The sequence below is a fragment of the Pinus tabuliformis genome, chromosome 6 (assembly GCF_031772625.1).
Source record: "Pinus tabuliformis cultivar Carrire ecotype Pingquan chromosome 6, CPIR1, whole genome shotgun sequence".
In the NCBI taxonomy this organism is placed as follows: Eukaryota; Viridiplantae; Streptophyta; class Pinopsida; order Pinales; family Pinaceae; genus Pinus; species Pinus tabuliformis.
The window spans coordinates 802,245,370-802,267,451 of NC_142292.1; the positions used below are offsets into that span (position 1 = coordinate 802,245,370).

Here is a 22,082-nt window from a genome sequence, read left to right on the forward strand (position 1 = left end):
TACCATTTGTGTGATCATCAGCAGATGCGGAGACAGAACGGGTAGCCACATAATTGACGTGTGGTGGGGAAGGTACTGCTTTCAAATAAGAGCTAATAGGGGACAATGGTTGCAAAGGAGGCACCTGGTGACCAATGAATGGCAGTTGATCAATAGTCACAATTCTCCCTTCGTGCGGAAAACAAACCACACGGAAAAGCGAAGAAACAAGAGCTCCCATGACATAAACATAGTCGTGTCCAAGGAGAAGATTGAAATCTAATGGAACTTGGACTACCATCACGTCTATATAAACGGTCTTTCCTCCCAAAGTAATAGGGAACTTCGGAAGGGTCCCTAAAGGATGATTGGTTCCTCTGTTGAAAGCCAACAGATTCTGCGTGACAGGCACAAGCTGTGGGAAACCCAAAGCTTTCTGAGTAGTAGAAGACATGATGCTAACAGACACACCTTCATCTAATATAGTGCTAGGTACTACCATATTATAGGCTTGTACTGTGATCTAGAAAGGCACATAAGATGGGAGGTGGAAAGCAGTCAATGGCCCCCAATCGAAAGAGACGACAGGACTACTTGGTGGGGGCATCATATGATTTCCCCCATGCTCTGTAGGAATAGAAGAAGGACTCTCCTAAACAACTGGGATGGGAGGGTCACTCTTTGATTCGTGAGAATCTGAGGATACGAGAAGAACATGAGCAGTATGATCACCACTCTCTTCCAAAACGGAATGAGCAACTGGTGGAAAAACCAAGTCAACACTCTTTTTTACCACTGGTTGGTTAGGAACAGACACAAGAGAGTCTCGCTGCAGAAGAGCAGGACAGGCAAGAGATGAATCCAAGTAAATCTCTTTACCAATTGGGAGAGGGTTAGAAGAAAGCCTTTGATAACCAACATGAAGTTGGGGTTGAGGAGCTGCAAGATTTTCCAAAACTTTGGACACTTTATCCATAAGAGGACAGAGGTGAAGAAGATGCTCTCCTTCACACAACCTACAGGGGAATCTAATCTACCCTTTCTTCTTACCATCATTAGCTGAAGGCATAAGATCGACATGATCTCCAGAGGTCAAAGAGGATGGTCGGTTCAGGTTTTGAGACCATACCTCTAAGACTCTGGGAATGCGAGGACAATCTTGAAGGAGATGGTCACCCTTACACAGCCTGCAAGGGATTTTGACCTTCCATGGAGGATCAGAAGTTTTTTCTATAGGAGGTGCCTTTGGAGCAACAGCTCCACTGTTGGCCTCTCGCTTATCTGACTTCTTCTTCTTCTTCTTCTTCTTCTTAGCTTCTTGGTTACTAGATTTCAAACTTTCACCAAGCGAAGTAGAAGAGGAAGAGGAAGAAACAAGGGAAAAAGGGGAGAGGTCAACCTTAGAATCAACGTGATGTGATTCAAATGAAGGAGATGGTGGGGTAGGAGTTGGGACACTCGAGACCACCGAGGTCGAAAATAACCAGACAGGTAAACCAATGGTTAACCCAGGAAGGGACAAAGTCGCCATATAAGGAGCACCAAAATTTCCAAAAGAAGGAAAAGGACCAAGATTCCCATCCGAGGGGAACCCTTGACTGATAGACTCTGGAAATGTTGCCATTGGAATCAACCCTAAAGAATCACTAAGGAAGATAACCTTAACCAGGAATATTTCATGGGAAGTTAATTTTAGAACACTGAAACAAAACTTTGCCTTTTCACATTTTAAGAGTCGAGAAAAGGGAAAAAGGTGACTCTAGTCTCTTTCAAAGTTAATGAGCTCGAAACGACAAGTGATCGATGATATTTTCCAATTTAAAGAGTCAGTAAAGATAAAAAATGATTGCTCTGGATGATCTAGGTAAATAGGATTACGAGGCAACCGTGAACTACAAAATACCACCCAGTGAACCAAGAAGTACGAGCAGGTAATCTCCATGAATGTTGTGTTCGGTGTATCACGTTTGCAAGGCATCTAACTCATCTTCCTAAGGATAAAAGGATTGTAGCCTAGAGGGGTCTCCCGTTATATACTCGACGGTACGGGGAGCACAAATCCGTACTAGCGCTGTCTAATGCCGAAGCTAACGACAACTGCTAGGTTTAAAGACGCCAGAACACGTCTCTAACCTAGACCTTCTAGATATGATCATTAAGTTTCAATGCTTCCTTAGGTTAATTCCATAAATTTTAACAGTTGATCTTGAATTAGGTTTCAGTTACAAGGCCCCACCATTGTCATTTGAAAATTCCTATATGCAGCTGTATGAGAAACAAAATCTTTCTTCGATGAAAGTTAACACTAATTGAGGGATAGAGAGCACACAATCAATGCAACAGACAAAGAATGAAAACTTTCACTAATACATGTCCTAAATGCACTTAATTGTCCTTTAACAACATAAGAAATTTCATTTCATTTCCAATGCTTATGATGATGCAATTCTAGCTTCTTAATAACGCTACTAATGCAATATTTTCACTTAAGTAAACTAGAATGATGTTCTCCTTTTCATAAAATGCAAAATGAATCTTTCACATAAAGCACTTTAATGAAAATTTTCCCAATTTCAAACAAACAAGCATCGATCAAACCCAAAGCATGATAAATGAAACTAAAAGCAATTTCTTCCCTGAATCGAACAAACCAAACACATAAATGCTTCAATCGAGAAACCAAGCAATGTAATCTATTCTTGGAAGGAGAAAAGAGACACTCGAAATAAGAGAACAAACGAGACTCTTTCACTCATTCTATTGAAAATGAAGCAAACAAAGCATCCTAGTCACTTCTGGGAGGAAGAAGAGAGTATGAGGGTCAAGACACACTGGCATTGGAATGGGAGAAATTCTGATTTTTTCTTAACTCAAAGACTTGAGCGACTTTTGGGCCAAAAGCAGCGCCGATTGGCACGATCGGCACGACTAACCAATACTACAACTAGCGTTGATGGCCTGATTGGCGCGACTGTTTAACCAAAAATAGCGCTAATCGAGGGATTCAAAGAAAAATAAAAAGGAACTTCACACAGGGCCAGACTTAACACATCAGAGGGTGGGCTAAACCAAGAAAGCACACAAAGCAAGCTAAATGAATCTTTCTAGTCAGGGAGAAGACGATCTGAAAGGCTTAATGGGTTAAAATCATGAGAGCAAAACACACTGGCCAAGATTGGGGACAAACCCTAATCTTCATTTACAGGCATCGGCGCGACTGCCTAACTGACAACAAGCGCCAGAGGCTGGTCAACATGACTGTTTCTCATCATATCACATTGATCGACGAGACTGTTAGCGAATTAAGCACGCTGATCAAGAGAGCCAAGAAAAAAAAAAAAAATTGAAACAAGGACCAAATCTACTACTATGAATTTCAAACTCAGACCAGTAAGCAAGAGAAAAGAAATAGAACCAAAGGGAAAAAGTGGATTTAGGAAAGTTCTCACAAAATCATGAAATCCAAGACAAACAAAAGGGTTGGTTCCCCAGCGGAGTCGCCAATTTGTGGTGAAGTAAAATTATAAGTGCAGACACAAATGAATTCCTCTAGCCCGATGATGGGTCTAGCCACAACAGATACATTATATGGAAGATTTCCTTAGGTTAGAACCAATTAAGAGGACCTACCTCTTAGTCCACTTATCTTGTTTGATGATGTCCTCACTTGCTTGCTCCAACTATATCTCACTTCTTTCTTCAAGCACCTGAAACAAGTAAACAATAACAAACAACAATCGTGATAATAGACAAATTGTAATTCAACCTACTTAACAAGTCAAGAAACATTAAGCCATGAATATGTAAGATGACAAATCATGTAGGAAATCAATCGATAGTTGCATATATTAATATCAAAGAGAGATTACAACCATTTGTCTTGATGTTGCAGTCCTCCTCTGACAAGACCAAGTTCCCACACACTTCTGCTAGAATTCCATGATGGCCTCAATCAGAAATAGTTTTAAGGCTCTTCCCTTTAGGCTTCACTCCAAGCCAAATCACACTTCTCCCTCACACAACTAGTAATAGCTTGTTGTCTACTCCAAACCAAAATAGCATTAGCACACCAATATCAACACTATATCACTCACACTAGCTTGTGCTTGGGAAGAAGGGAGGTTTATATAGGATGAATGGATGGGAGATGGATCCTCTTCTCATGGGAGAAGGTCTTATCCCTTGAGGTAGTTCCATCATTATAGGGGAAAGGAGCCCAAACTGACATCCTTGACCCCATCTGGCCAAACCATTTACCAAACTTTCGTTACGAAGCTTCTAGAGCTGGAAGCTTTGGCTCTTAATTTAAAAAACTTTCCATAACAGGACCGACGCGACTGGAACACAGCTCAGTCACTCCGGTCGGCGCTAGGGATAATGCTAATCTCTGCACATCGGCGTGAGGAAGACAAAGGCCATTAGTGTCAGTCTTGTAAACTAGGCAAAATAGAAGTTTCAGGGGAAATGTTGCAAAATGGAATTGATATGCTCATGAAGAGGGACATAATGGGAGTTTCTTCATGAAGGCAAAGCATGTGGGGTTCACTGTAGAGGTGCTCCAGGATCAAGGAACAAGGAGTACAGGGACAATGACAAAATTTTGTGTAACAACCCCCTGCCCAGGATAGACGATTTGCTAGATCAGTTGCAGCAAGAAAGTATTTCACCAAGCTGGACTTGAAGTCTAGATATCAGTAGGTTAGAGTCAAAGAAGAAGATACATGGAAGACCGCCTTCAAAACCAGACAAGGTTTGAAAGAGTGGTTAGTTATGCCATTTGGCCTATGTAATGCACTAGCTACATTTATGAGATTAATGAATGATGTACTGTGCCCTTTTATAGATTCATTTGTTATTATCTATTTGGATGATATACTGGTATATAGTGCTACCTGGGAGGAGCATATTTCACATTTGACGCATGTGTTGGAAACATTGAAGAAGCACCAACTACTAGAAAATCTAAAGAAGCACGAGTTTGAGCAGCAGTTATTGGTGTATTTGGGATATGTGACTGGTGGAGGAGAATTGAAGATAAATCCTTCCAAGATGGAGGCCATCATGGAATGGCCAGTGCCTACTAATGTTACTGAGGTTAGGAGTTTCATTGGAGTAGCATAGTACCTGAGGAAATTCATAGCCTCATTTTTAGTGGTAGCAGCAATGTGCCACGCCATAATAGCAAGTGGCAAGAGTTTCCAGTGGGGAAAGTGGTAGCAAAAGGCTTTCAATGAGTTAAAGAAGAAGATTAGTGAAGCACCAGTTCTGGCATTACCAAACTTGCAACGACCCTTTGAAGTGGAGACATATGCGAGTGGGTATGTTATGGGAGTTGTCTTGATGCAAGGAGGAAGGCTCGTTTGCTACCATTCTGATGTATTTCATGGGGAAATTTTTAACTACCCTACCTACGATAAGGAGCTCTATTCCATGGTGTAAGCTGTGAAGAAGTGAAAGCACTATCTGATGGGAAAGGATACAATAATCCACACAGATAACCAACTGTTACAATACTTGCAGACCCATAATAAGCTACAACAGACCAAGCATTACAAGTGGATGGGGTTTTTACAACAATTTCATTTGGTGATCAAGTATAAGAAGGGCAACACAAACAAGTTGGTCGATATGCTTTCAAGGCCACCCACATCAAAGATTACAACTTTGGGGACTCTTATGCACATGGAGCCATTCACCCATGATGCATACAGAGAGGCATATTCAAAAGATGAGGACTTCAAGGAGGTGTATCAGCAGTTGTAGAGTTAGAGTCATGTGCATGATGGCGACATCACCGTTGACTACCATCTCCAGGATGGGTTACTCTATAGGCTGGATAAGCTATGTGTTCTTAAATGTCAGTGTTTGCTACTAATTAGAGAGGTTCACACCTCCAAGGTTGCAGGGAACTTTTTTGTAGGGAAGACCGTGGCTAACTTGTAGAGGTATGTGTATTTGCCCAAGATGCAAGAACAAGTAGCTAGGTTCATAAGAGGATGCATTCTTTGTTGTACCAGTAAGCCTAGCAACAGGAAACAAGGTCTATATCATCCCTTACTTGTACCTACTCGTCCTTGGGAAATAATTTCCATGGATTTTGTGGGAGGTTTACCGACAACCAGGAAGGGACATGACTACATGTTCGTGGTAGTTAACAGGTTCAGCAAGATGTGTGTTTTGATGCCTTGTAAAAAGACCATCAGTGGACAAGAAGCAACAAACTTGTTCTTTGGACAGGCTTGGGTATACTTTGGGATACCAAGGAGCATCATTTCAGACAGGGATACAAGATTTCTCAGTGCATTCTGGACTACATCGTGGGAGAAGATGGACATGAAGTTGAAGAGATCTACAACATTCCTTCTACAGACAGATGGGTAGACAAAAGTAGTCAATAGGACTTTGGTGCAACTTCTGAAGGGTTGCAACCAGAAGCATCTGAAGACCTGAGATGAAAATCTAGTATATATACAACATTCTTATAATAGAGCAGTCCATACTTCTACAGGAAAGCCCCCATTTGAGACTTGTTTTGGATATTGCATATGGACAACAAGGAGGAGTGAGGGAAGACATTACAAGATATTCTTTGAGGGCTGAAAAATTTATAAATAAGATTAGGCATATCCATATACCGGTACAGGAAACACTGCGGAAGTCGCAAGAGAAGTATAAGGCTAGACATGATCAAAGCATAACAGAGAAATCATTCTAGGTGGGAGACAAAGTATGGCTACAGTTGAACAAGGAGAGGCTGTAGGGGCATGGTAAGAAAATCAAGGCTCTCATATATGGTCCCTTTGAGATACTGGAAAAGGTGGTTGATAATGCCTATCAACTCAATTTGCCACCATATATGTGCATTTACTCAGTTGTAAATGTAGAGAATTTGAAACTCTATTAGCCTTCCATGATAGATCAGGAAGAGGAACAAGTCCTACCTTCTGTGGAGGATTTGGCACCAGACGCTCAAGAAAAGTTGACAAAAGATACATTTTTGTAGAAGAGGTCCAGAACTACAAGACAAGGGCAACAAGACCTTTGGCAGATTGGGTTGAAGGGACAACTTCCAGGCAAAGCTAAATGGTACACCAGAGAGAAGGTGGAGGAAAAATTTCCTCACCTCATTCAGTAAAATATTTTGGGGACCAAAAGCATCCAAAAATGGGGAGATGTGATCCGAATTGGATCATTATATTATTTTTCATCCATCTCGATTCATTTGGAGTGGAAAAAGTGGAGGAATCAACGCACGGGACCGTTTTTACCAGCGGGAGCTTGTTTGGCGAAATAAGGTCTGAAACATTTCGGGAGTATTTTGAGGCATCGAACAACATTTTCTAGGGGGTAAAAATTTGCCGCTCAAGTACAACACCTTTTCATGCTATTCTATACACAGAAAGCTTTCCAAGGTCGCAAGAATCACGTTAATCAAAGTCCATATGCAAAAGTTATGCCACTCAGAAGTTGACCTTCCTGTTTTCACACCTATAGTTCGGGAGGATGCCACGTCAGCCCCCATTATTCATGGAAAAGGGGATAGCCACGTGTTTATGATGTAAAAGACTCTAGAAGAGTCTATTTTGTAACTCTAGTTAAGAGTTAATGTAGTCAAACTTAACCACTAGTATGCTATCAAGTTGTGTTATAACCAGGCCACTAGGAGGAAGAGGCATTCCATTATTTTGAGAGCATTTTATTCCATAGTTGAGAAAAGATAGCTAGGAGAGATAGGAGGTAGAGCACACACAGAGGATCTGTACACCGTAGTAGCCCATGAGCCACAAACATTACTTCTTTGTATCTACAATCATATTTCTAGATAGAGAAAGAGAGCGAAGTGGCCTCACTTTCCAGGTGGGTTTTCTCTTGAAAGGGTTTCCCAAAGAGCATATCTTATGTATTATGTGTGTGTGGGCTTACTTTTTCATTCTCTACTTTTTTGCTTGATTTACTTTTACATGCATGCACTAATTACAGTTAGTTTTACAGATATAGAAATTAAATAAAACTGTAATAGCGTAGAATGTTGGATTTTTAATATAATATTATTAGATTTGTTGTGATGAACTATCGAGTGGAATATCCACGACAATTTACGAGTCAAAGAGTGCCCAAAACAATGGCACAAGAGGTTTGATGCATATGTGATTGGACAAAAATTCATAAGAAGTGATGTTAATCATATCATTCATATGAGGAAAAGGTAATCACTCCATAATTATGATCTTATATGTTAATAATATTATCTTGTTTCATAATTCCAAGAACTTAGAAAATAACAAAATTTGAATGGTATAATGAACTAAACATAAAAAAATTTAGCCCATTATATTATTATTTAAATATTGAAATAAGGTAAAACAAAAAATATCCAACAGATGTCGAAAACATGCTTAAACTCTTTAGGATGGAAATGATGTTTACTGGGGAATACTCCATCTCAAGTGGAAGTATTGTTCTCTAATTATATGAATTCTAAGTTTTTAGAGTTGAAAAAGAAAAAAGATGACAAACATCTTATTATAATGCAATTAAAAAATTTATATATACAACGCTATACATAAATTTGGACTTAGCCTATGAGGGTTAATAAATAAGTTTATCGACATTGTAAAAGTGCATGGTTTTTTGTTAACTTTCACTTTGATGATTAAATAAAAAAGATATCCTACACAATTAAAAAAAATTAGAAAATACCAATATCATCTAAAATTATTTCATTATCATTATAGAAATGAAAGCAATAGTGTATGGTTTTTATTAACTTTCACTTTGATGTAAAAAAAAAAATTATGTATAAAAAATAATATAATACCAAAACCATCCAAAATTATCTTATTATCGTCATAATAAACCAACCAATTTCAAGTGCATGGCTTTTGTTAACTTTCACATTGATGGTGATGGGTACAAGAGAAGGTCATGCACTTTTTGGTGACTTTCACTTTAATGGTGATGTGGACAAAGAAGGTGTAGCGTCGTTGGGAGGAGTTGTAAAAGAAAACAGGAACAAGTTGTTATTTTCTTAGGTATAATTATAATAATTTGTTTTTTAATAGTTTGTTTTTTACTTAAAAAAAAATTAAGTTGTTTATCTATAGTTTAATATTAGAAATTTACTTTTTGTTTTTTTATTATTATTATTTTATTATTATTATTTATATTATTTATTTGTAAAGAGATTAGTTACCAAATTTTTGTTTTTAGATTTTTTTTTTCTTTAATTTTTTTATTTTTTATTTTTTTTCATTTTCTCTTATTTCTATTTTTATGAATTATAGTTTTTTCTCCATATTTTTAATTTAAGATAACTTTTATATATATATATATATATATTAAAATGTATATTTTTTTTTCCCCGAGGAAAAATCGTAATTTTCCATTAATATAGAAAAATTACATGTAGTAGATGCCTATAGGGCATATGCAGTACGTTTGGCTATGGCCATCAAAAATATGAGTTTGTACATAATTTAGCACGCAAGGTATACTGGAAAAGTTCATATAAAGGATATATATAATGTATAAAATAAGTACTGATATAAATCACTACTATATACTGTAAAAATTAGGGCCTATCGGCCCGTTGATAGGCCCGATCTATATAGGAACGATGATAGTATTAGTAATGTTCTTCTCCTTGCTGCTCTTGAATTATCCACAATCCTCTGGGGTGTGTCGTGGCCTCCTTGGAAAGTTGGTCGGCAACCGTATTACACTCCCTGTAAATATGTTGACAAGAGATATAATTAAATTGAGCTTTCAAGATCATGATTTCATCCAATATGTTCCTAAGAGAGTGCATATGACATGCAGATGTGTTGTTGAACCAATTGATGATGATTTTAGAATCTCCAAATATCTGAATGTGATTGCATGCATGTGCAAGAGAAAAATGGAGGAGGTGTCTAAGAGAGATCAATTCTGCAAAATTGTTTGTCCCCATCCCTAAACCCATCTGAATTATGTAGAGATGATTTTCAGTTTTATGCAATATTATACCCCCCCCCCACACCCCTGCTCGTGCTGCACCATCAAAATATGCCCAAGGTAGATTGCGATTGATGACTTCAGGTGTCATGACGCAGCCAACAGGGGTGTGATTCTCTTCCGAGATTTCATGATATGTAGATACAATTTTGGCAATGGAAGACGACCATCAAGCAACTCTATCTCTGAAAATGATCCCATTCCTAATGAGCCAAATAGTCCAACAAATAAGTAGCAGAAGGCAGTGGAATTTTTGGTTCAAGGTCTCAACTCTCCATAGTTCCCAAGCTTCTAAAACAGTGAGACCGTGCCATCTGTAGGTTATGGATAGTGTAGCAAGAACCTGGTCCCAAATGTGAAGCACCATCGGGCATAAAAGAAAAAGGTGATCATTTGTTTCCTCTGCTTGTTGACAGAGCACACACCAAGAGGGACTAGAGAAGGATCATTTCATTAGATTGACCCCTGTTGGTGTCTTGTTCCATAAAACATTCCACATGAATAGTTTAGTTCACGGAGGAGCTTTTAATTTCCATAGACTGCACCACCAATCCAATAGCTCAGGCGGCTTGTGGGAAACATGAATGATGGGATAAACGGCCTTGGGGGAATAAGTGCCATGATCAACATGGGCCCAAATGAGTTCATCGGCGCCTTCCTTTAATCGGACATGGGATTCTGTCAACGCATTAATATAGCCATCCCAATCTTGTTACCATTGAACAGGAATGCCCAAGTGCTCCATTGTATCCCATGCTTGTGTAAAAGATGTGCTATTCCTAGGGTCAACAATATGAGCAATCATAATAATATCTCTGTTCTTGAGAAATTGAATGAGGTTAGGAGGGAGGCGAAACATGTTGCCACAACCCATCCAGGGGTCGATGCCAATTCACACCAATAAACCATCACTAATTCTCCAAGTGATTCCATTCCTGATGGTGGGTAAGGTATGTAATATAGCTCGCCAAACCATGGATGTCCCATTTCTCTGCTAGGTAGGCAAGCGAATCCAATCCATAATCTGATGTGGCCAGATATATTTGTAGTAGATCACCTCTGTCCAAAGGCTATGGGAGGTAAGGATAAGCCATCCCATCTTTGCAGTTAGTGCATGAGCAGAGGAGGATATGTCTTTCAATCCCCAACCACCCCATTTCTTTGGAATTGCAATGTGTTTCCAGCCCTTCCTTATAACCATTCCAAAGGAATCTGCAGCATAATTTTTTTATTTAAGATAAAAATTACTCTAGGAATCCATGCCAGAGACATCCAATACACAAGTGTAGCCTCCAAGACTATTTTAATTAACACTAATCGACTCGCTTTGGAGAGGAATCTGCGATTCCAATTGAGTAGTAATTTTTCGATCTTGATCACAAGCCATATATAGTCAACAATCTTGTAGTAGGGTGGTTTGATCTAGAACCCAAGATATTTGAGCCCATCATCTAGCTCATGGCTCTGGAATGGGAATTTCTATTGTGCAACCCAAGCTTCTTGTGGGGTGCAAGCTGAAAGGGTGATAGTGGATTTCAGTCGATTAGGTTACATACCAGTGGCAGAAGAGAAGTGCAGTGGGATGTCATAGAGTACAGTGGTGTCCCGAATGCCTCCATTGAGAAAGATGAGCACATCATCGACGAAGAGGAGGTGGGTGAGAATACACTAGCCTGATATGATAAGTCCCTGTAAACGCCCCTCTCTTTTGGCCAAGGCTATTAATCTACTAAGTCCCTCCATGACTAGTAGAAAGAGGAGCGGGGAGAGGGGGAAACCTTGTCTGAGACCACATTCTGCATGAAAAAAGTTGGAAGCAAATCCATTGATCAGTACACTAAATGGGACAGTAGTGATGCAGCACATAACCCAATTAATGAAGGGAGGAGGAAAGCCTGGATGGGTGAGAAGCATTTTGAGATAGAGCTAGCTCACCCAATCAAAAGCTTTTGAGAGGTCAATTTTTAGAATGACACCTTTAAGCTTATTTTTCTTAATAGAGTGGAGGGCTTCCTGAGCTGTGCCAATAGCCTCATGAATTTTTCTATTATGGAGGAAAGTAAATTGTTCCAGAGAAATATGATAGAATAGGCTTAAGTCTATTGGAAATAATTTTGGCTATGATCTTGTATAGATAGTTGCAGAGAGAAATAGGTCTGAAATCATTGAAAGATATAGGGGAGTCAGATTTGGGGATGAGAGTGATAAAGGTGGAGTTAATGGCCTTGTACATTCTCTCAGAAATCCTGCAATCCTCCACCACATTTAGAAGATCCTATCCAATAGTATCGTAAAAGGCTAAGTAAAACTCAAAAGTCCATCCATCTAGCCCCAAACTTTTATCTTTTTTGAACCATTTTAGCATGCTTTCCAATTCTCCCCTCATAACAGGATTTGTAAGCTCCTATGCCTCTTCCAGTTCGACAAACTAAGGAAACAGTCCGACAATCCGAACTATTTCGGCAAGGGTGGCACCAGGGGGAGCCTTGAAAAGCTTCTAGAAATGTGAGTTGCCCAGGTGTGTCAGCTGATGAAAGGATGTTGTGAGTTGACCATCCTCAGATGGCATGTGCCAAATGGTGTTGCTGACTTTCCTTCCCTTTGCATAATTGTGGAAAAACTATGTATTCTCATCTCCAGCCTGAAGCCAAGTAGCTCGAATTCTAAGGCGCCATGTTTCTTCTCGATCTTTAAGAGTTTTGGATCTCTGAGTCTCTAGATCAATGAGATTTGATTTAGCCTCCGCATATATAAATCCTTGCCCCTGCTCATCCAGGAGATTGGCTAGATTGGACTCAATGGTAGTGAGGGTTTGTTCATCCCGGTCTCGTTTGTCTTTTGCCCATTTAATAGATAATATCTTGATTTCTAGTAGGTTATGAAAATATCCTTCAACAATGGTTCTCCCCAATGAAGGTGGATGTGAGTGCCAGTAATCTGTGACCAAATTGATGTAATTGGGGTCCTTTAACCAGGTGGAATTGAATTTGAAAGGGGCCCTAGGCTTCTGGAAAGGACCAGACAACTCCATGTAGATGGGAGAATGATCAAATATCCGCCAAATCCAACCCACTGTCTAAAATTTGAAAGGGTTCTTACGAGAGGTTCCTTGATAAGGAACCTATCCAAGCGCTTGACCAAAGCAGCATCCCCATTTCTTCTGTTGTGCCATGTAGGCTAAGATTTGATCATAGGTATATCAATCAAGTGGTGTTGTTCAAGAAGCTGCTCCATAATGTCAGATAAGGGATCCACTTGTGCATTGCATCCCCAAGATTCCCCATATCCAATGGAGAAATTCATATTCCCTCCCAAAATGATATTGTCATATCTGACAAATGATAGATTGAGGAGGTGGTTCCAAAAATCAACTCTGTTTTGACAAGGGGCATATACATTGAGAACCCTGAGATCCAAGCCAAATTCCGAGGAGTATATGTCCATACTGATGAAGCCAGATCCTCCCCAGGAGGCTTTGAGTTGGATAGTGTGAGGGTTTATGCCTAGGACAAGACCTCTGGATCGCCAAATAACTTCAAGTGCATGGAAGGTCCAGCCCCACTTTAATGATTGCAGTACATGAATGATCAGGTCAGCCAAACCAAGGGTTTCTTGAAGGAAAATAATATCAACATTCTCAAATTCAAATAATCATCTGAGGGCTAGTCTTTTGGGAGGGCTAGCCAGTCCTCTGCAGTTAAAGGATAGCCACTTCATGAGGGTGGCTGAGGGAGGGTAATCAGTGCTCTAAGTACCCAATCAAGTGTCGATTGTCTGCCATGTGCTTCTTCCACCCCAGCCTGCAAGATAGCTTTAAAAATGTGGGTTTTTCGATCCCTCGTGGACTTAGAATAATGAAGATGGGAGGTCAAACCAATCCCTAAATTCTCAGGTGGGTGAGACGCATAGGAACAAAGATTGTAGGAATGAGAGTGACCTGAGGTGGTCAAGGGATCTGAGGGGGGGTGAGTGAGCCAAACCAGGGATAGAAGGGGGAGTAGTCAAGATAGCAAGTTGCTGGAGGTCCCGGGGGAAAGTAATAGTAGCGGAAGTAATGTTCGGAACAGATGCAAATGCAGTATGCAAGTGCTGAACAAAGAAATTTAATGAAAAATAAAAAACAAAACAAAGGGGAGGAGGAATACCCGATGAGTGAGCAACCGTAGCTGCAGCCCTGGATCTCGTCATATGCGGGGAGGGAGGATGGGGGGAGGCCGAAGTTGGCAACTGAGTTGATCCTCCCACCATCTCTAGAGGTACATTTGGACCGAGGAGTCTGTCCAACAGCTGATGAGGGTGCAGCAAGAGAAACATCTTTTGCTTCCTTGATAAGAGTGGCAGCCGAGAAAACCAAAGGACATTCCTTGTAAATATGCCCAACCTTATGACACCTTTGGCATCTGAACGACACTCCTTCATAATCCAACATTCGAATGCGAGTGAATTTCTTCCACTGTAGAGTAATTTTCTCTTCCAAACCTTCTCTGGTATCCAAGTATACCAGAATACATGCCATAGATCGATTTCCAGAGATGATATAGGTCTTGTCGTAATCCAGATAGGAACCAAGCGCATTGCCGATGCAAGTGAAAATGTATTTAGACCAAAAGTGGAGGGGTAACCCTGGCAACTTGACCCATAGTGGTCCAACACCAATTTGTTCCCATTCTAGATCAAATAATGGGATCCAACGCTTAAGCAGTACTGGGGCCATCTCAATATGCCAATACCTGGACAGTGCCTAAGAGGTGTAATCCTCCATTTGCAAGTAGAGCACAAACCATCCTCGAGCTAGCGTATGAACATCCAAGAGTTCCTTGAAAATATTCCCCCAAATTTCCTTGAACCAGATGCAAAGGCATGCAATAGAATAAGCTTGACCTCTGACTCTACCCACTAAAACTATGCTCGTTGTGTCAACAACTTCCCCCATTTGAACCCCTTCACCAAATTTTAGAGATAGATCCTTGCTGGTAGCCTTTACACACTTCAACTTTTTCTTGCCAGTACGCGGCACAGTCGGGTGATCCTGCAAGGGGCCTTGTGAACCCTGATGATCCTGTTGAGATTGCGAAGATCACCCCGAAGGGGAAGTGGCGGGAACCACCTCTGTCGCAGTGGGAATGTAAGGGTTGGATGATGGATGGGAGGGGCCTGCTGCAACGTCAAACCCTACAGAGGAGGGGAAATCAAAGGGTAACTGGTGAGGCGTAGCGTTCGAAGGCAACAGGTCAAAAGGGGGGAGGGTGGCGTGCAAGAGGCAAGTAGGTGGAGTTTAGATGGTAATAGGGGAGGGCAATCAAGGCCCGAGGAGTCGATAGAGAGGGAAACAAATGGCCGACAAGACAAGGAAGGACCGAGGTCAGAATGGGAAGGAGGAATAACGGAAAACTACGAAAATGGTGATACCTGAACCCTAGCAGTCTTAGCCTCCGATGGATCATTAGGGCACATCCAGATAGGCTCATAGGGGTTAGGGTCAGCAGAATAATCCACCACGTCTTCTTCCATGTCCAACATCCTACAGACAATCCCGGCGATAGCGAAGGGTGGTCCGTTGACAATAAATCCGAAGAGCTAATGCTGATCGTGACAGTGAAGATGACAATGCGGCTGCGAGGATGGCAAGCGAGAATAATGATGCTATAGGCAGTGAGGAGGAAACCCTAGTCGTTCTCCCACCGCTGTACAATCTCAAGCTCCCACATCATTTTTTCCTCCCTCGGTCCAAATTCGAAGATTATATTCAAGTGTATATATGTTAATATAAACAATATTAGTTAATCATATTTCTTAATTTTTTGTGATGACATTCAACAATACAATATTCGAGTGATTGGAGACATCCATAGTTAATCATATTGTTAGCCATTTCTAGAATTTCACTGTGTAATATGGTTGATCCGTGCACAGTAAAAAAAAAAAGAGACAATAACGTTTCAGATGGTGACTCCATCCATCATCAAGGACAAAAGAGACTCTTAAGTAAACGAGTGTTGGAGAGCCTTTTATAGGACCAATTATTGAATTATAAGTCCTTTATTATAATGGTCAATTATAAATTGAATAATTGTCAATTGTGAATAATAATATATTTGACTAGCGATACTTTAAAAATATATTTGACCAACCATAAATTGATGAGAATGATATATGATACCCAAAATTAAGAGAAACCATAAAAAATTTAATAAGATGCAATAACATAAGAAATTTAAAGAAATAACTAACAATACAATATTTTATTAGTTATTTTATTTTTGTGATAAATTTCTTGACTTTATTATTTTGTTGAATTGAGGCTTTTGTGATCCATATCAAGTTTATGAGAAAAAAAAATTTGGCGTAAATCACATGATAATACATTTGTCGACGCGTTTCGGACCAACGAGTGTGGTTCATCGTCAGGACAAGTTGAAGAATCAGATCATGGCTACATGTTAAATAGGGATAGCAGAACTTCCAACGGCTAGGCTTGAGTGGAAAATGGCTATATTAGACTAGATTGGACAAACGACTATAATTGACCATGAAACGGCTAGATTTGACTAGTCAAATTATTTAATTATAATAATATTGTTGAATTGAGGCTTCTGTGATCCATAATATTTATAAGAAGAACTTCGGCATAAATCACATGTAGAAAGACCTTTGTCGACGCGTTTCGAACCAACCAGTGTGGTTCAACGTCAGGACAAGTTGAAGAAACATATCCAACTTTGCATGTTAAATAGTATGAGCAGAGCCTCCAACGGCTATCTTGACCAACGGTAGCCGTTGGAGGCTCCGCTCATACTATTTAACATGCAAATAATTAGCCGTTGGTCAAGATAGCCATTGGAGGCTCTGCTCATACTATTTAACATGCAAAGCTAGATCTGTTTCTTCAACTTGTCCTCGTTGGTCAAGATAGCCGTTGGAGGCTCTGCTCATACTATTTAAAATGCAAAGCTGGATCTGTTTCTTCAACTTGTCCTGACGATGAACCACACTGGTTGGTTCGAAACGCGTCGACAAAGGTCTTTCTACATGTGATTTACGCCGAAGTTCTTCTTATAAATATAATAATATTATTAGATAAATAATTATTCAATGTATTAGTGTTTAATATCAATATATTTTATAATTTTCTGAATGTCATTAAAGTCTAGAATGCTAAATACGAATATTATTTTAATACTTTTGGTTGGTATTGTGTGTTATTTTAAGTAAAATGTTAACCATATTTGAGTTAAAAATAATAAATCTAGGGAATATTAGTAATAATAATGAGTAAAATGTTAACTTGTATTAATAGATCTAGGGATTATAATTATTAGTAGTCGTATGGATTTAATATTATCCTTAATGACTAAAATAATAATACTAAATATTATATTATTATTATTATTATAATATTACAATAATAATATTATTCTTATTATTAATGGTTTGGATAACTTATTAATATAAATTTATTCGTTAAGCTATCTAATGTGAACTTAAACTTATTACTTAAATCTAAATAATTATCTTATAATAGATAATTTTAACCAATTCAGTTAGTCATAAAAAAGACTATCTCATAAATATAAGGAAAAGAAAATGAGGGAGATTTCCAAAGAGATCGAAAACAGATTAGTTAAAAACTTCATTACAAGATAATTAAATTTTTAATTTAGTTAATTTATATTTAAACTAAACCGCATGTACTAATTACTATATAATCTTTATTTTATCTAATACAAATACAATATGTATTATAATATATTTATATGATAGGAAAATCTATTATAATTCAATTCTCACACTAAAAATACTAAACTCTATCGCACATGTATGAAAAACAAAATACTAAATCGAAATTATGGAAATTTTGGTTTTCATAGAGCATGGGTGTGGAAATATTGGTTTTAATTAAAGATAAATATAAAAGTAAATTTCCCGATAAAAGAAATGAAGTTAAATGAAGTTATACAACTCAACATGAAGACTCGAGACATTGCAGAGGCTTTCGATGGAAGGACGTTCAGTCGCAGAGGGAACGGGGCAGACACCCTTGTCAAACGTAAAGGTAATTTCCATGTGGGGGAGATGTTTGGGAAGTGTATCAGTTACTTCTTAACAGGAGTAGAGCATCAATGGTAAGCTGTTTCAGGCAAGCCTTACGGAGACGAAAGAGGAGAAAAATTGTTTTGCTTCTCGCTCATGCGCTTGACCTTCATACTGCAAAGACTGGGGTGACTGTTCTTCAGACAACACCCAACCATAACAGGTGCTGCCATGTCAGGACGATGTGTAAGCAGGGGCAATCGGAAGAGGCGCTGGAGGTTTTGAAAACCGTGGAACACCCCGTGGATTCTTTTACATACATTTCTCTCTTGCAGGGTTGTATCAAGAAGAAGGCCCTGTCAGACGGCAAATTAGTCCATGCCCACATCGCCGAGAGGGGATTCATGGCGCACAGAATTGTGAGAAACACGCTTGTAGACATGTATGCCAAGTGCGGAAGTTTGGTGGACGCTCGCAGAGTTTTCGATCAAATGCCTGAAAGAGATGTGTTTTCGTGGACATTCATTATATCAGCTCATGCCAGACATGGGCTCAAAGAGGAAACCTTGACATTATATCGCCAAATGAAACAGACGGGCATTCAGCCCGATCAGTTCACCTTTACCAGTGTTTTTCCAGCTTGTGCTACCTTGGCAGCTGTAGAGGAAGTTCATGGTGATATAATTGTGCATGGGTTTCAGTTTGATGTTTTTGTGGCGACTGCCCTTGTGGATCTGTATGCGAAATGTGGAAGGATAGAGAAAGCGCGCGATCTGTTTGAGAAAATGCCTCAACGAAATGCGGTCTCTTGGACTACATTGATTGCAGGGTACGCACACAACGGGGATGTTGATGAGGCCCTGAGGCTTTTTTACGAAATGGCTGAACGAAATGTCGTTTCATGGACAGTTATGATTGCCGGATGTGTGCAGAATGGATACAATGAGGAAGCGCTGGAGATTTTTCATGAAATGCAGCTCACAGGCGTTAAACCAAGCTTGAAAACATTTGCCAGTATTCTCCCGGCTTGTGCTAATTTATTGGCCCTGGAGCAGGGGATCAGGATCCATGAGGAGATAATTAGGTGCGGAGTTCAGCTTGATGCCTTTGTGGAGAGTGCCCTTATTGACATGTATGGTAAATGTGGAAGCGTAGAGAAAGCAAGGGACGTATTTGACAAAATGCATCAACATAATGTAGTCTTATGGAATGCCATCATTGCATGCTATGCACAGAATGGATATTTTGAGGAGGCTCTGAACCTTTATAAGCAAATGCCACTTGCAGCTGTGAGGCCAAACTTGAAAACCTTTGCCACTGCGCTCTCTGCATGTGCTGACTTGACAGATATAGAACACGGTATTGAAATCCATGAAGAAATAATTAGAAATGGATTTGAGTTTGATGTCTTTGTGGGGAGTGCTCTCATAAACATGTATGTAAAATGTGGAAGTATAGAGAAGGCGCACGATTTATTTGCCAAGATGCCCGAACAAAATATTGTGTCCTGGACTGCCATGGCTGCAGGATATGCAATGTGTGGCCATGTTCAGGAGGCCCTCATGATCTTTGAACGAATGCCTGGACGAGACATGGTTGCATGGAATGCAATGATTGCAGGATTTGTACAAAGTGAGAATGTTGACGAAGCCCACAAGCTATTTCAAGATATGCCCATAAGAAATATGGTGTCCTGGACAATAATGATTGCAGGCTATGCTCAATGTGGGCATGTCGATGAAGCCTTAAAATTGTTTCTGAAATTGCCACAAAAAAATACAGTCACTTGGACCGCTATGATTGCAGGATATTCACAAAACGGTAATAATCAGGAGGCTGTGAACCTTTTTAGACAAATGCAAACTGCAGGTGTGAAACCAAACTCCAAGACTTTTGCCAGCGTTATCTCAGCATGTGCTAACTTGGCATCGCTGGAGCATGGCATGGAGATCCACAGAGAAATAATCAGAAGTGGATTTCAGATAGATGTCTTTTTGGAGAGTGCACTTATAGACATGTATGCAAAATGTGGGAGCATAGAGAAGGCACGCCACGTGTTTAACAAAATAGTTCATCCAAATATGGGTTCATGGAATGCAATGATTGCAGGATATGCTATGCATGGCTGTGGCAGTGACGCCCTCGAACTCTTCGAACAAATGCAGCAGAGTGGGGTGAAACTTAACCATATCACCTTAATTGGTGTTTTAACAGCGTGCTCCCATGCAGGCTTGGTGAGTCAAGGTCGAAGGTACTTCGATTGCATGAGTCAGTACTATCACATTACACCTACAATAGAGCACTATGGCTGCATGGTTGACCTACTTGGCCGTGCTGGCTTGTTGAATGAGGCAAAAGATTTTATTGACAAAATGCCGATAACACCTAATTCCATTGTGTGGGGTAGTTTGCTTGGTGCTTGTAGAGTACATAATAACACGGAACTAGGAGCAAATGTGGCAGAACACCTTTTTGAATTGGACTCAAAAGATGCTACATCTTATGTGGTTTTGTCAAACATCTATGCTGCAGCTGGCAGGTGGGATGGAATGGAAAAAGTGCGGAAAATTATGGAAGACAACGATATAAAAAAGATGCCTGGATGCAGTTGGATTGAGGTAAATAAAAAAGTGCATGGTTTCCTTGTAGGGACAAGTTGCCCTTAAATATAAAACATTAATGCAATTTTGGGAGTGTGAAGATTGATGAAACTGACAGCCTGGTAGTGTATATATCCAATACGAGACTTGTGTTTGAATCATGTGAGCCAGAAGTACACCATAATTAAGAGTGGGTGATTCCAGTGGGCTTATCTGTACATATCACAAAACTGCAATCCAGGTTAGCAAGAGCTTTTGACTATTTATTGATTCTTTCTCGGTGATGATTCTTCCACCAAGTCCATCTCCAAGATTGTTGCGTCGGAAATTGATTTTAGGTATGCAAACTAGTCTCATCATTTCGGGGATGGACAGGAAATTAAGCTCAAATAATACCCATTATTAAGCTTCTCAACACTGTAGATAGTCCTGAGCCATATATGGGTGACAAGGGACTATGCATATTTTTCCTCCTTTCTGTAGAATGTAGTGTTTGATCCCTGGTTGATCTTGGGTATGATTTTGACCTAGTTTGAGAAAATCATTATGTGAAATAACATTGTATTCTATGGCCATGAAATACAGACGTATCAACTAAAAATAACATGTCAATAAATTACTTGAGGGGAGCCTCGCATGTATATATCCTAGACGACGATTTTTATATTCAAAGCAAGAGCGTCCAGCGGGCATTGGCTTCTACTTTTTAAGTGTTGATTTTAGCATATCTACAATGGTATGCTGGTTAATAATTGCTTTGGTTGAATCGATCATTGGAATTTGATAGCGACCATACTGGCGTCCGGTTTGAATTATCTAAGAATATGGTGTGGCTGCTAACCTTTCATCCATCAAAATTTAGTTCGGCAAAACATTATGATAGTCTAAGGTTGTCAAAGTTGCCACTTTTGCAGCTTTGAAAAGCATTGGTTCAGGTGACCATGGAAAGAAAATTAGAACATCTACACATATCTGGATTTATTTTATCCTAGTATCTAGAATAAGTACTTGGAAATCCCCAGAGCACAAACTATAAAAAAGGCTCTGAAACATCTTGCTGGACTACTTGATTGCTGACTGACTTGGTATTTCCCTTCAGCACTTTCCCAGCTATGACTGCCAGATTCTTCTATCTATTGCCGTCGTTGCCTGCTAAGCAGTAGTGTGCAGTGTGGGCTTTTGCAGTAACCAGCTTGAGACCTTGTAATAATTGTAACCTCCATTTAATGGCAATGTAGATTTCCAACACATTTAATTGTGCTACTTACGAATCTCCGCTATCCTTCTTATTTTGTCATCAAATCCTCCATTCATTCACTAAAGATGAATCTTCCAGCAATGTGTCTCTTTTTTTTTTCTTTTTTAAAGCTTCCTTTGACTATCAATAATATCAATATGTACAAAGAAGAAAAAAATAAAAAAGACCACCCAAAAAAAGGAATGGGCAGCCTATACAGCCTCCACGAGCAGATCAAAATA

At 39.6% G+C, this 22,082-nt stretch overlaps 1 pseudogene; it reads left to right on the forward strand.

The window, feature by feature from the left end:
- Positions 1 to 18,092: 18,092 nt before the first annotated feature.
- On the forward strand, positions 18,093 to 20,669 carry LOC149261230 (pentatricopeptide repeat-containing protein At2g13600 pseudogene; annotated as a pseudogene).
- Positions 20,670 to 22,082: the final 1,413 nt, after the last annotated feature.